Genomic DNA, 17247 nt, shown 5'->3' with positions numbered 1-17247 from the left:
TATTGTTAACCAGAACAAAGTATTAAACATATGTAAATGTTTTTTGGTGATTATGTTTGTATAATTATGCATATGTGTATTTCTGTGCATAAGTATATATACATATAAAAGCTAAGGAATATACAAGACTATTTGAAACTAGGTCTCATTATTATTTAAACTATAAAATTTATTAGAAATTATATAGCTCAACAATCAATATGAAGAATATTAAGCCAAACTTGGAAAGTATGTAAGAACTAATGAAAATTGTAGGAAGTATTAGAAAGTATGTTGGCAGGTGGTGCCTGTGGCTCAGTGAGTAGGGTGCTGGTCCCATATACCAAGGGTTGTGAGTTCGAACCCAGCCCCGGCCAAACTGCAAAATGAAAAAATAAAAAATAATAAAAAATTAAAAAAAAATTTATTTTTAAAAAAAAAAAGAAAGAAAGTATGTTGACACCCTGGTATCTGCATTATCACTGACACAAATTCCAAATAATCTCACTTTATGTGTGTGTATCACTTTGTGTCAATTTAAAATGCTAAACAAGAATCAAAATTAAATTAATTGAAGAATGACAGTTCAATTCCCAGATTAACATATGAGAAAAACTGTACAAAGAAAGAATGTAGGGAGTAGCATCCTAACAAATTAGAAGAGGGTGTAAAGCAACATTCTAATTAAATAGCTTGATTCTCATCAACTTAAGAGTTTTCCAAAACATACTACAATGGAAGACTTCAACAAAACTACTTTTTAAAAAAGAACAAGAGTACCTAGTATTCATAATTCATTATCCTTGACCAACTAACAATACAGAAAAAAATAAGTTTTCTCCAAATTTAAAAGGTTATTTTAAACTAAAAGTACAATTACCTTCATGGCCCATTTTACTAGACCGAACATGTTTTGAGGCCTCTAGGGCAACTTGGAGTTGCCTTAGAAGAATGAAGGGGTTGGATTAGGAGGTAAAGGGAACAGTGTTTGAGAGACTACTCTTTTTTTCTTTTTCTTTCTTTCTTCTTCTTTTTTTTTTTTTTTTAGAGATATAATCTCACTTTGTCACCCTCAGTAGAGTGCTGTGGAATCACAGCTCATAGCAATCTCCAGCTCTTGGGCTTAGACGATTCTCTACCTCAGCCTCCCTAGTAGCTGGGACTACAGGCGCCCACCAGAGCAGTTTATTTACATTTTCTACATTGGTGTTTTGCGTAAATATTCTATTGCTATAGAGTTTTGAAGCCCCAAATTTTTATAGTTAGTGACTTATAATATGGTAGCTTTTACTTAAACTATAAAAAAAAACAATTCTATAGATAAATGAATTTTGTGGTTGAATTCAAATTATTCTTTTCTTTCATAAGTGAACTACTTTTTATCAAGTGTTTACTATGGAGCAGGTATTCTTCTGGTACTTTCAGCAAACTACTAAGTTTATACACATTGTCTGATACCATAATATGGAAAGTATAGTTAATTAACTTATTGCATCTTTCAAAATATCTAGAAGAGAAGATTTTGAATGTGTTCCACACAAAGAAATAATAAATATTTCAGGTGAGGGATCTCTCATTTACCCACATTTGATTATTGCATTCAGGCTCGTATCAAATTATCTCACGTATTCCATAAATATGCCTAACTGTTAGGTATCCCTAAAAATTAAAATTAAATTGTTGCAAAAGTAGGTATTTTCTCAGGCTTGCTGTTGAATAAAAATATTTTTTTAATGGAAATGTATACAGTCATTTCAAAACACATTTAATTTCATGAACTTGGAATTTCTTGGGCTGTTTTATTGTTGCCAGTTAACCTTCACTCACTCAAACATTTTGGTCTACACTAATGCATATACGCCTTAATAGTTAGCTTGAGGGTGGCGCCTGTGGCTCAAAGGGGTAGGGCGCTGGCCTCATATGCCAGAGGTGACAGGTTCAAACCCAAAAAACTGCAAAAAAAAAAGGTTAGCTTGAGATACCAAGAAGCTCCATATACCAGGAAAATGAATATAATACCCTTTTACTGCACTCACACCAGTGGAATCTCTTCATCATTGAGCCCTGTCAGCAAGTCTACTCATTCTGTGTACTTCAATAGAATGTACGACACCAAGAGTGAACCCTAATCTAAATGATGGGCTTTGGATGACTATGCTGTGGCAATGCAAGTTTATCAATTGTACCAAATGTACTGCTCTAGAGCAGGATATTGATAACAGAAGAGGTTACATGTGAGGAAAGGGGATATATGGGAAATGTCTGTACCTTCCTTCTGAATTTAGCTACGAAGTTAAAACTGCCATAAAAAAGTGAAGTCTTAAAAAAATGCACACTTGAATGTCATATAGTATCTGGCGTAGATATTATAAATGTAAAATGCTCCAGCCAAGATGAAAATAAAATTTGAGAGTAATCCTCTTATTGGCAAAAATTGCTATCACTTAGTCAAACAGTTGTGAATCTTCCACATTTAGTCATCAGCTTCTAACCACAAAAGGAAATTTAAAGGTATATATAGCATAAAGAACATCCTCCGATTTCTTACGTTTTCTTTCGTTGTAACCAAGGCAACCAGCTGCATTCTTTGTGTATTTGATTTCCCTAAATCTGCATTCTTGTGTACTCTAATCTGTGATATCATTTCTAGTCTTTGCTTCTAATTCTTTGCCTTGCCTCTGCCCCTGACAATGTGAAGTTCTCTACTTACTATATTACCTTGTGTGTTTTAGTCCTGGGCAAATTAAAAAAAAAAAAAAAAAATTAACTTTTCAGATTGCTACTCATGATCCATCTGGCTTTTAATTCAAATCTATTACACTTAAAGAGAAAATTTCAAAAAAATATGTATTTTTTTCATGTAATAAAATCTACTTTGTATCTGCTTTTGGGCTAAGTTGGCAGACCTATGAGAACACATTTTTGACTTTTGTCTTTGCCTTGCATCTTTCTTCTGTCTTCTACCTTGAGACACAGGTATGATGCCTAGATGTAAGCAAAAAAGCCATTTTGTAAGAATGGGAATGCAGGCTCCATGCTCAGGAAGGGGAAATGGAATGGGGAAGGGGAATAAAATCAATGAGAACATAATGGCCCTGCTGTACTTTGTTTGAATAGCCCTCCTCAGTGCTACTTATGGAACAGAAATAAATCAGTTCCATATTTTGTATGGTGGAATTACTAGTTTGTACAGCCTAAAGTAATTCTAATGGGTATGACAACTGCAGGTATTTATTGATTTATTATAGAAGTTAAAAATGAAGATGAAACACTTAGGAGAAATGAGGCATCAATTTAGGTTTGGTCTAATTTTTCCTGTGTTGCCACACGTTCCTACAAAGTTCTCAAAAACTTATAGATGTTCTGTATTTGATATACTGGTTTTAAATGAAAACTAAATATTGTTTTCATTTAAAATATAGTTAAGTTCTTAGAGATCTTTAAGTTTAAAATTACAAAAGTAAGCCTTGTAGACAGAGAATTTATTCTTTCTATTTAATGACCGTATACATTTTGAATCCTAAATGAGAACTTGGTCACACCTGCTTTTTCCTCCCAAATACAATTTAGTTTACTAGACACAACTCAGTAGTATGCATGTTGTATGATGCCTCTTTTATAAACATTAAAAAGTAAAATTTCAGCATTGTATATGAAATTATCTTGGTGCTTATGGCTATAATACTTTTTATCAGATTGATTCTCAACTGTCTTAAGAACTTAAAATCCCACCATAGATTTTGATCAAATCTAGACACATACAAACACGTGCACACACACCCACACACACAATTGCACTCTTCAGTATTTTGATTTTTCTTTTCACATGTGAATCCTAACTCAACACAATGGTTAGCTCTAACTGGCTTTGTGAGTTCCCAGCACTGATACGATAAATATCTCTCAGTGCATTTACAGTGCAAAAATGTATAGAACTAAGTTAGAAGCAGATTAAATCTTTCTATTCACTCAATTCAAAAAATCATCATATGAGTTAACAGTTTATGTAAAATGAAATTTTACTTTACATAGAGGATTATGCATAAGAGCTAACCTCTAAAAAAAACGTTGATAATGCTTATAATGTTGGAATCAGTATTTTTCTATGTTACCACTAATTACCAAAAATTTCCCAAGGTATAAACTGTGGATATAGTATCAAAATAATACTTTCAGTTAACCAAATAGTTCTCAGAATATTAACAAAGACTAACGGATTATGTTGGAATGTTTCCAAAAAGAAAACACTTATAAAGGTAGCATGTATAAAGGTAGAAATTAAGGCAACTTAAAAAAGAAAATACTTAACTTTAATCTATGTGAACCACGGAACCATGTGTTCTTTTTTCGAGAACATTTTGTGAGAAATGCAAAAGAAATGCATTTTAATAAAAATGATCAAATCCAAGTAATATGCTGGTAATAATCACAGAGATGTAGTAACAAGGAGTATGGTAAAATATTAAAGTGATGCTGAATTTTTATTGATGTACATTCTGTCATATAAAGTTTGTGCCACACGTAACAGAGGATATATAATAAAAGAGTAAAGTGATACTGAGTTTTCATTGATGTATTTTCTGTCACAGGAAGTTTAGGCTATTGTTTCCCCCAACACCTCAAGTGGGAAAATAAATACCTTCTAGGCAAATAAAAAGTTTCTGTAAGCCAAGGTAATTTAGTATCTGCTCTGGCAGATGACATATGCAATTTTTCATCTTCTCTGAGACCACCTGAAGAGCTGTCCTTGTGTGCTTAAATGGTTATTAAAATACTTCTTCATAAGTGTTTACCTGAAGGCTGTAGGAAAGGTGAGATGTCTTCTCAATTCCCGAGAAAATCAATTTAATAAAGTTGATTTTAAGCTCTATTACACCTCAACTCTATTTTCTCCATGGTTGTTTCAGATGGAAGGAACGAATGGCTGTGTTGGAAATAGATCTGTGGTATCAAAAGCCAGTATTTGGATTCCAGTCATCATCAGAGTGAAAATAATTCTTGAGTAATCTGTGAACCCATTCTAAAAAATAGATATATATGTGGATAAAGACACCTGGATTCTTGACGCTATTTCAACAAAAGTAATTTCTGTTTTTTGAACCTACTATGAATTTTCCTGACATTTCTCTGTCTGGAGCAGTTTTTAGTTAGAAACCCAAGGGGCAATGTCCTCACCTCCTTCATTCTCTTGATGAGGCCCATCTTACCTCCCTCCCCATGCCAACACCAAAAATCTTTCTTTACCAGTTTTATTTTTGCTTTTTCCCATTTCTCTCAATCTTGCAAACTGAATGATTTACTAACATGTTTGTATTTTCTGACCCTTCTTGTTGAAAGTACGCTCTACAAGGGCAGATGCTTAATAAATATCTGTGGAGTTAATGAGTGAATGAATAAATAAATCATTAATAACTATAAATATTTATCTAGTTCTTAATATGCACTAGGTCTTTTCCAGAGCACCATTTTCTCTGCCTTCATGCAGAAATCTTTCTAATATGAAATATAGCTATTAGAAAATAATTAGGAATGTGATCAATAAATACAAAATATTACAGGACATTACGGGAGAGAATAATATCACATCTTGGGTTCAGAAAAGTTCAGCTACAGAATTGACTGATGAGTATAAAAGCTCCTAAGAAGCATAAGCAAAAAGTTTTTCATTTTTAAACAATGCATCAGCATGTTTGTGGAACTAATATTGTTTTCGGACTATACTCAACCTTGTTGTTATCACACACTTGGCCTCATTCTTTCTTGTGTACCCCCACACTCTTCAAAATACAAATGGAATCATTTTATTGATCAGCAGATGTAGTCAAAACAGCCTTATAAACAAGTGACTATGAAAACAGGGAGGTCAGATATAGCAAATACTTGTTTTATATATAAATAAAGGAGAGGTAGAATTAGGATTGTTGCCTGTCTTACTTTTATACACTAAAGTTACCAACTGCTGATTAAACCAAATCAACTAAAACATAGTGTAAAACTTGACTAAAAGTTTCCCTCATTTACATTAAACTGTTTTCGTCTTTTTGCTCATGATGCTAAAGCATAAATATCCCATGAAGTTCCAATCAACAGGAGAAAAAAAGGAATACTGATTGAGGGTTTGGATTCTTGTCACACACTCTGCCCCTCTTTCCATCTTCTTCTTCCCTGGTGGAATGAAGCAAAGGCTGTAAGAGTGAAAGTGTCTGTGTGGTGGAGACAGGAATCATCGCGCTTCCTGGGTTGCATTTGAATCTGATCAAGAGGGCGTCAAACAGGCACAACCTGTGAATTCTTATGGGCCAGTTCATAGAGCACTATCTCGTCTCAGACAATCCTTGTATTCATGGAATAATTTGTTTTTGACAAATATGATAACAGTCTCTCTAAGAAAGTCTACTTGTACAATTGTGCTGCTAATGCACTGGGAAGAACTGGTCTCTGAGCACTGTGAAAAACATTCTGATGTAGATGGTCAATGTTTGATAATATTAAAAAAATGAGACAAAACAAGTGTAAAGCTTCAGTATTTCTGAGATTTGGCTCAGCTCTTAGCCCAATGTGTTCCTTATTTCTTATTTGTCTGGTGCTTTTAGAGAAAAGGCAAAATAAGCAAGGAGGTGGAGGTTGTGCAATTTTCCAAAGAACCCAGAGAGGTACAGTGAGCCCGATAACTGGGTATGTTCTTTCCCTTCCTGGATAGTATGGTCAACATCCTTTTGACTACACAGGGACCACACCCTTGAGTAATAACCAACTACATGATCACATCTCCTCAAGATTTATAGACAACAAAGGACACTACTTCATGTGAAAGTATCTCAAGAATGGAAGAAAAAGTACCCAATGTACACAGCCCTACTATGAAACAAATTTGGGACTCTCACATGAAAGCTATAACCCAGCTACAACTTAACAATAGGGGGAAGTGGGAAAGGGTGGAGGGTGGGTAGAGGGAGGGGGATCGGTGGGATCACACCTGTGGTGCATATTACAGGGGTATTTGCGAAACTTGGTAAAGGTAGAATGTAAATGTTTTGGCACAGTAACTGAGATAACGCTGGAAAGGCTATGTTAACCACTGTGATAAAAATGTGTCATATGGTTTATGAAGCGAGTGTATGATACCCCATGATCATATCAATGTATACAGTTATGATTTAATAAAAAAAAAAAGAAAAAAAAAGAAAGGTACAATTACTGCTATCAGTCTCATAATCACCAAATACTTTTTCTTTTAGATTTAAATTTTTCATTTCTTAATATAATGAATATTTGGAGAAATTATTCCATGTGGGCAACATATTTTGTACCAGGTGGGCTTTTTCTTATTTTTTTCTTGAAACTCTTCATGTTTCATTTTCTTAAGAACAATAGATATTTATGTTTATGTCTCAGACAGATGTTACTGTTATTTAGTTAGCTAGTTTATTTTTTAACTGATTTACATCTAACTGACTGTAGTCTTTGTCATTCCCACCAGCTGTATGCTCAACAGCTGTGGCTTCTCCTCTTTCACTCACAAGCAATTTCCAGGGACTCGTATTTAAAGGAGAGTGAAATGTTGTCTCTAATTATAACAGCAATCTGTTCTGCAGCAGTTTTCACACTCTGCTTACATTCCCTACTGTGTTTTCCAATAGTTTTACCCTTTCTTCCATTCCTCTAATTTTTGTTCTAAAACCATCAAACTGCTGGTTAACTGAATTAATTTAAAGTACATTACTTCTAGCACATTGTTTTTTTGAAGCACATGGAATTGTGTATACTGATATCTAGCATTGAGTTAGTATTTCTCCAAATATCAAAGATAAGGTGAACTGTTAGGGGGAATAAGCTTGGTTAGTCCTTCATGTTTATTTATCTTAACCTTGTCACCCACCTTACTTGAATAAGCACGGATAAAATTGAAGAGTAGCACAGAATCATTTTCACCGATGTTAATTTTTCTGCACAATTTCTATTTTACAGAAGAACACCAAGGTAAAACAGCAAGCATATGATTTTTTTAAGAAGTATGGCAGATAAATTAAATCTCTACTACCTATGCACTAAAATTTGTTCTCAATTTCGAAAATATAAGTTAATGCAAAAATAATTGTTTTTTGCGTAGTTGAAATATGCTGTTTGATACTTAAATACATTCTTAAATAAATGTGGCTATGTTAAACATCATTTTAATGCAAATTTCTTGCTTTACATTTTTTGCCAATGACTTATTACTTGCTGTTTATTTTATATTTATTTTGGACTAGAAAAATGCTAGAAAAAAGCAAATTCGAGTGATTTTTTTCTTATTCGAATTCAAAATGTGTCACAAAACAACAGATCGACACTACAACACTTTTGGCCCAGGAACTGCTGAAAAACCTAGAGTACAGTGGTGGTTCAAGACTTTTTCCAAAAGAGATTAGAGCCTTGAAGGTGAAGAGGGCAGTGGCTGGCCATCAAAAGTTGACAACAACCAATTGAAAGAGAAATCAACCTTGACCATATTATGACTGTTTAGCATTTGAAGCAAATTGGAAAGGTGAAAAAGCTTGATATGTGCCTCCTGAGCTAACTGAAAATCAGAGCAATCTTCATTTTCAAGGGTTGTCATTTCTTATTCTACAGGACGAACTATTTTTCAATCAGATTTTGAATACAATGAAAAGAAGATTTCATCCAGTGACTGGTGTCAACCAGCTCAGTAGCTGGACCCAGAGGAACCTCCAAAGCACTTCCAAAAGCCAAACTTGCACCAAAACAAGGTGATGTTACTGTTTGGTGGTCTGCAACTGGTCAGATCCACCACAGCTTTCTGAATACTAGTGAAACAATCATCACATCTGAGAAGTTTGCTCAACACATTGGTGTGATGCGCTGAAAACTGCAGCTGGCATTGGGCACCAAAAGGGCACCAAAAAGAGCCCAGGGCTTCTCCATGACAACACCCTACCACACACCGCACAACAAACACTTTAAAATTTATATGAATTCAGCTCTGAATTTTTGCCCCATGTGCCATATTCACCCAAACTCTCCAACTGACTACCGCTTTTTCAAGCATCTCAACATTTTACAGGGAAAATGTTTGCACAACCACCAGGATGCAGAAATGCTTCACAAGTCTTTGTCAATCCCTAAGCAGGGATTTTTATGCTACAAGAAGAAACAGACCAATTTTTCATTGGTAACAATGTGCTGATTGTAATGGCTCTTGTTTTGGTTGATAGAGATGTGTTTGAGCCTAGTTATAATTATTTAAAATTCATGGTCCAAAAGCCACAATTACTTTTGTACCGACCTAACCTAAATGATATAATTTTTATTGTCTTTTGTAGTTGTTTAAACATGGTTCTTAATTTCATGAAATGACTGATGATAGGCCAAGGGGAAAAATCATCTATAAACAAGAAGAAGAGCTGTTTTACCAATTTAGTTTTGAAATTCTTATTCAACCTTAAAATAAATATTAAGTTCATACGGTAGACACTTACATTAAATGCAGTTTTACATTGTATTACTCTTTAAATTAGTAAAAAAAAGATAGTTTTTAATTTGTGTGTGTATACATATGAACCAATATAAAAAGATTTCATGCCAACCTCTTTCCTCAACAAAATTTCCTTAGGTAAAAATGTAACAAATAGATTATTTTAAGGACAGACATTTGTTGTCATGGAACTTGTCTCCTGACAGTTATTTAGTGATTTAAAGCTGAAGACAGCTTGTGCTCATGTTACCAGAAAAAAGGTCTCAGGATTTGACAGGAAAGAATGTACCGATTCCATGCCTAGGGCAGAAGTCTGGGGAGATGAACAGAAGAAAGGTAGTTAGTGAGTAAATTCATCAAGACCAATATAACTTATTTCTCCCTCTGGCCTAATGGCTGATGTTGTAGTGTTCCTGCAAGTGACAAAACTCAGAGCCAGGGCTACAAAACAGAAGCACCTGTAAGTCTCCAGGAGCACATTTTTGCTCAACAAGACATCCTGACAACTAGCAACTACCAACCATCTGCCTAAGACAACATTCAAATTTTTAAGCTACATCAGGTCCCCTTACTTGCAGCCTCATCATCAAACAATACTTCCAGCGTATGGCATCTTGAGTCATACAATTGTGGACTATGAGACTTGCAATTTGTCTTGGGCAATCCTCAAACTTTCCAGATAATGATAATGAGCATAGGCTAATTAGGTAACAGATTGAGGTCAGGCATCTACTTTGGAAAAGAGAGCAGAATAAAATCCGGATTTCAAACTCCTCGGCTAGTATTATAGTTTTTAAGCTACCTCCCATTAATAATTATTTCCTAAAGTAAAACCAAAAGTAATCAAGTTAGAGGAAGCATCAAATTAAAATGCCATTTTGAAGACTATGACAGCACTAATTTTTAATGATACACCTTCTTACCCCTATCCCCAAGCAATCAGCAGTTGTTTGCCCTATCCCCAAGCAATCAGCAGTTGTTTGACAGTCTTTTCTTTCTTTTTTTTTTTTTTTTTGCAAGATTTCCCTGGTGAAGGAAGGAAGAAATTGTTGAGTTGGCAGCCCAAGTTTACAAAATCAGTCTGCAGAGCTGGAACAGAGTGAAGCTAACTGGTGCATATGGGGAGTGAAAACATGACCATGGCCTCATTAGCACCATTAGCTAAAAACAGAGTGAAGCAGCCATGTGTGAAGGTGAATCAGGCATGGAGAAGGTCTGTGCACCCTAAAATGGACGTGTTTTGCTTCACTATGGAGTTTTTCCTGAATGTAATTAAAGCCCAGTCCTTTCCAGCTGTAGTGGCACAGATTGTTTTAAGGTAAACTCTATCTGTAATTAAAAATCTCATTAATCATTTACCAAATTATTTGTTGTAATATAAAATGGAGGTGGAAACTATTCCCGTTGTGAAAAATTGTTACAATATTAATAACTGTGGCTGTAACAGATGTTAATGCCAAGGGGACCTTTGTGTTACGGTTTATAGTTTTCTATTTTCACACTTCCCTCCTTAGACAAGCAACTGAATATTCGTGTATTCTTTAATCCAGATTGTTTTCTACTTTTACACATTCCGCATATTTTAGCCCTTCTTTATGGTGTAAGGACATTACGTGGTTGTCATTTCAGATTAAATTTATTAAATACATTCAATGTACCTAAATGTAACTAGACTAAAAATGAGATCACTTCACTTTTACTGTGACTGGCAATCCATTCAGATACTGGCTCTTAATATTTATTCCTGTTAGACTCTGAGTTTTTCTTTTTCCTAGAACTTTAATCTTCATATTTATATCGAGTTTACAAATATAATGAAATTTGTCCAAAATACTGGGAAAGATCAAAATAACTTTAACCAGGGAACAATTTGAGATGTCATTTTATGGTAAGAAGTTCTCAATAGTGTGGGTGACCAAACATTGTTTTCCTTGGGAGAGATGTAGGTTATACTTATTGTTCTCAAGGCCTATATAGTTTATTCAGCAGTTTTTCCTCATTTATTGTTGTGTTAAAAATCATTATCAATAGTCACACCAACTTAGGATGGGTTGACGTATCTCCAAATTTTACTTCATCTTCTGCCATAGTTTGTATAGTATTGTATGGAGACTTTTTAGTGAGGATCTGAATTCTGATGTATATTTACATGTGAAAGACAACCAAATACCAGTTCTCATTTCCTGACCTTTTGCAGAACCAAAAAAACTAACTTCGTTAAGGATGGCATTCTAACTAACAACACGAAGTGTACTCTTTCATATCCTGGCTAACAGCCATAAGTAGCTAATATGCCATGGCCCTTGCTGAAGCTTAGAAGATACCAAAAGCCACAGGGGCTAATGGGAACTGATGAATGTATTTCGTTGGTTGTATTTTCAATGTATTTATTATATACAAACTGGGTAGTCTTAATGTACAATGTATCGCTACAAAAGCTTTGTTATAACGATTGCTTTTGTTATTTATGGTTCAGAACTACAAACTATGCATTATATGAGTATGCTTTTGTTTTTATTGTTTTGTACTGTAAAAAAATATATTCAGTAGCAAGAAGCTCAGTGAAAGTATATGTTTAATGGAAAAACAAATTCTGAGTTTCTGTGGTTTAGGGAAGTTGATGTTGAAATGTCACACAAAAATGTTGGTGTACATTTGCCATCCACATTGGTGACACAATGAAGCCTGAGAAATCTTCCTGAGTCAAGTCTGTTGGAGAATGATGAGCATAAAACTGGTTGAATGTGAAGAAGCATGTGCCCAAACGTAAAGATTTAGCAAGTGAAAACGTGGAAGTGTGTTACCCTATGGAAAAAAAAATTTTTTTTAACTTAATCAAATATTGCTCTCTGAAATTTTTTTCCACTCTTTTCACCTTCAAGTTGCATCCTTGAACTCCTGAAATCAAGCAAACATCTTACCTTGGCCTCCCAAAGTATAAAATTAAGGTTATAAGGCACTGCGCCCAGTCTTTTTAGTTTTTTCTGGGGCACTATAAAAAAATGAATAAATAATGAGTGTGTGGCTATGTTATCAGAATTCTATAGGTAATTAAATGATCCTAGTTTATATCAATACTATCAGATACTTCAAATACGAAGTAAGTTAACTACTGATTACAGGTTGATTTTTTTTATTTTTTATTTTTATTAAATCGTAGCTGTGTACATTGATATGATCATGGGGCATCATACACTCGATTCATAGAACATTTGACACATTTTCATCACAATGGTTAACATAGCCTTCCTGGCATTATCTCAGTTACTGTGCCAAGACATTTACATTCTACATTTACCAAGTTTCGCAAATACCCCTGTAAGATGCACCACAGGTATAATCCCACCAATCCCCCTCCCTCTACCCACCACCCCTCTCCCTCCCCTCCCTTTCCCACTTCCCCCTATTCTTAGGTTGTAACTGGGTTATAGCTTTCATGTGAAAGCCCCAAATTAGTTTCATAGTAGGGCTGAGTACATTGGGTACTTTTTCTTCCATTCTTGAGATACTTTACTAAGAAAATATGTTCCAGCTCCATCCATGTAAACATGAAAGAGGTAAAGTCTCCATCTTTCTTTAAGGCTTCATAATATTCCATGGTGTACATATACCACAATTTATTAATCCATTCGTGGATCGATGGGCACTTGGGCTTTTTCCATGACTTAGCAATTATGAATTGGGCTGCAATAAACATTCTGGTACAAATATCTTTGTTATGTTGTGATTTTTGGTGTTCTGGGTATATGCCCAGCAGAGGAATTACAGGATTGAATGGCAGATCTATTTTTAGATCTCTGAGTGTTCTCCATATCTCTTTCCAAAAGGAATGTATTAATTTGCATTCCCACCAGCAGTGTAGAAGTGTTCCCTTTTCTCCACATCCACGCCAACATCTCTGGTCTTGAGATTTTGTGATATAGGCTAGTCTCACTGGAGTTAGATGATATCTCAAAGTAGTTTTGATTTGCATTTCTCTGATGATTAAACATGATGAGCATTTTTTCATATGTCTAAAGGCCGCGCGCCTGTCTTCTTCAGAGAAGTTTCTCTTCAAATCCCTTGCCCAGCCTGCGATGGATCCCTTGTTTTTTTCTTGCTGATGCGTTTGAGTTCTCTGTAGATTCTGGTTATTAAACCTTTGTCAGAGGTATAACCTGCAAATATCTTCTCCCATTCTGAGGGCTGTTTGCTTGCTTTATTTACTATGTTCTTGGCTGTGCAGAAGCTTTTTAGTTTGATCAAGTCCCAGTAGTGTATTTTTGAAGCTGCTTCAATTGCCCGGGGGGTCCTCCTCATAAAATACTCTCCCAGACCGATTTCTTCAAGGGTTTTCCCTGTACTCTCCTCTAGTATTTTTATAGTTTCATGTCTTAAGTTTAAATCTTTAATCCAATGAGAGTCTATCTTAGTTAATGGTGAAAGGTGTGGGTCCAATCTCAGTCTTCTGCAGGTTGCCAGCCGGTTCACAGCTGGTTCACACAATGGTGGTTGCCAGAACCATTTGTTAAATAGGGAATCTTTTCCCCACTGAATGTTTTGAATTGGCTTGTAAAAGATCAAATAACGGTAAGTAGCTGGATTCATCTCTTGGTTCTCTATTCTGTTCCAGACATCTACTTCTCTGTTTTTGTGCCAATACCATGCTGTTTTGATCACTATCAATTTGTAGTAAAGTCTGAGGTCTGGTAGTGTGATTCCTCCTGTTTTGTTTTTATTTCTGAGTAATGTCTTGGCTATTCGAGGTTTTTTCTGATTCCACATAAAACGAAGTACTGTTTTTTCAAGATCTTTAAAGTATGACAACGGAGCTTTAATAGGGAGTGCGTTGAAATTATATATTGCTTTGGGTAGTATGGACATTTTAATAATGTCGATTCTTCCCAGACATGACATGGTATGTTTTCCCATTTGTTAAGATTTTCAGCTATTTCTTTTCTTAGAGTTTCATAGTTCTCTTTATAGAGATCTTTCACGTCTTTTGTTAGATAAAATCCCAAATATTTCATCTTCTTTGGCACTACTGTGAATGGGATAGAGTCCTTAAATGCTTTTTCAACTTGACTATTGTTGGTGTATATAAAGGCTACCGATTTATGGATGTTGATTTTGTAATCTGAGACACTGCTGTATTCCTTGATCACTTCTAGGAGTTTTGTAGTAGAGTCCCTTGTGTTTTCCAGATATACTATCATATCATCTGCGAAGAGCGAAAGTTTGATCTCTTCTGACCCTATATGGATACACTTGATCGCCTTTTCTTTTCTAATTGCAATGGCTAAAACTTCCATTACAATGTTAAAAAGCAATGGAGACAATGGGCAGCCTTGTCTGGTTCCTGATCTGAGTGGAAATGATTCCAATTTAACTCCATTCAATATGATGTTGGCTGTGGGTTTGCTGTAGATGGCCTCTATCAGTTTAAGAAAAGTCCCTTCTAGACCAATTTTCTTGAGTGTTCTAATCATGAAGGGATGCTGGATATTATCAAAAGCTTTTTCTGCATCGATTGAGAGAATCATATGGTCTTTGTTTTTTAATTTGTTTATGTGCTGGATTACATTTATAGATTTACATATATTGAACCAGCCTTGAGACTGGGATAAAACTGACTTGGTCATGATGTATAATTTGTTTGATGTGTTGCTGGATTCTGTTTGTTAGGATCTTGTTGAGTATTTTTGCATCTATATTCATTAGTGATATTAGTCTATAATTTTCTTTTCTTGTTGGGTCTTTTACTGGTTTGGGGATCAGGGTGATGTTTGCTTCATAGAAAGTGTTGGGTAGTCTTCCTTCTTTTTCTACCTTTTGGAACAGTTTGAGTAATATAGGTACTAATTCCTCTTTAAAGGTTTGGTAGAATTCTGACTTGAAACCATCTGGTCCCGGGCTTTTCTTTTTAGGAAGTTTTTGTATAGTTGACGCTATTTCTGAACTTGATATGGGCCTGTTCAGTATTTCCACTTGATTCTGGCTAAGTCTTGGAAGGTGACGTGCTTCCAAGTATCAGTCAATTTCCTTCAGATTTTCATATTTCTGAGAATAAAGTTTCTTGTAATATTCATTAAGGATTTTTTGGATTTCTGATGAGTCTGTTGTTATTTCATCTTTCTTGTTTCTGATTGATGATATTAGAGATTTTACTGTTTTTTTTTTTTCTGATTAGGTTGGCCAGAGGTTTATCTATTTTATTGACCTTTTCAAAAAACCAGCTTTTTGATTTATTGATCTGTTGTATTATTCTTTTGTTTTCAATTTCATTTAATTCTGCTCTAATTTTGGTTATTCTTTTCTTCTACTGGGTTTGGGGTTGGACTGTTCTTCTATTTCCAGTTGCTTGAGATGTCCCATTAAGTTGTTAACTTCCTCTCTTTCCGTTCTCTTGAGGAAGGCTTGCAGTGCTATAAATTTCCCTCTTAGAACTGCCTTTGCGGTGCCCCAGAGATTCTGATAGTTTGTGTCTTCTTTCTTGTTTTGTTCCAAAAAATTGGTGATTTCTTTCTTAATCTCATCTCTGACCCAGCTATCATTCAGCATAAGGTTATTTAACTTCCATGTTTTTGTATGAGTATGCAGATTCCTGTTGTTACTCAGCTCAAGTTTTATTCCATGATGGTCCGAGAAGATGCAAGGAATAATTTCTATTCCTTTAAATTTACTGAGGTTAGACTTGTGACCTAAAATGTGGTCAATTTTGGAGTAAGTTCCATGGGCTGATGAGAAGTGTGTGTATTCAGTTTTGTTGGGATGAAATGTTCTGTAGATGTCTGCTAAATCTAAATATTGGATGGTTAGGTTTAGATCTAAGATTTCTTTGCTCAGCTTCTTGCTGGAGGATCGATCCAACACTGCCAAAGGAGTGTTGAAATCTCCAACGTTTATGGAGCTGGAGGAAATCAAGTTACTCATGTCTGTTAGAGTTTCTCTTATAAATTGAGGTGCATTCTGGTTGGGTGCATAGATATTAATAATTGAGATCTCATCATATTGAGTATTACCCTTAACAAATATGAAGTGACCATTCTTGTCCTTCCTTACTTTTGTTGGTTTAAAGCCTACTGTATCTGCAAATAAAATTGCAACACCTGCTTTTTTCTGATTACCATTTGCCTGAAATATGGATGACCATCCTTTCACCCTGAGTCTGTATTTGTCTTTTAAGATGTGACTCTTGTATGCAACAAATATCTGGCTTGAGTTTTTGTATCCAGTCAGCTAACCTATGCCTCTTTAGAGGATAGTTTAAGCCATTCACATTAATGGAGAGCATTGATAAGTCTGGTGGAATTTTGGGTATCGAGTTTTTCAAAGGTCCAGTGGACATTTTTAATCCTTTCGCCAGTGTGGAAGTTGGAGTTTGATCCGAAGTTTCTGAGTGAGTTTACTTTTGTGGTATAGGATTGGATTGGTCATTGTGGAGGATAGGTCTGAGAATATCCTGAAGAGCTGGTTTACTTATGGCAAATTTTTTCAACATATGAATGTCATTGAAGTATTTAATTTCTCCATCATAAATGAAACTCAGTTTAGCTGAATACAAGATCCTGGGTTGAAAGTTATTTTGCTTTAGGAGGTTAAAAGTTGATGACCACCCTCTTCCGGCTTGAAAAGTTTCAGCAGAGAGATCTGCAGTTATTCTAATATTCTTTCCTTTGTACGTAATGGTTTTCTTTCACTGGGCTGCTTTGAGAATCTTCTCGTTCATATTAACTTTAGTGAAGCTAATTATGATATGCCTGGGGGATGACTTATTGGGGTTGAATCGTGCTGGGGTTCTGAAGCTGTATGCT

The sequence above is a fragment of the Nycticebus coucang genome, chromosome 15 (assembly GCF_027406575.1).
Source record: "Nycticebus coucang isolate mNycCou1 chromosome 15, mNycCou1.pri, whole genome shotgun sequence".
Taxonomy (NCBI): Eukaryota; Metazoa; Chordata; class Mammalia; order Primates; family Lorisidae; genus Nycticebus; species Nycticebus coucang.
Note: the sequence above shows the minus strand (reverse complement) of the source record.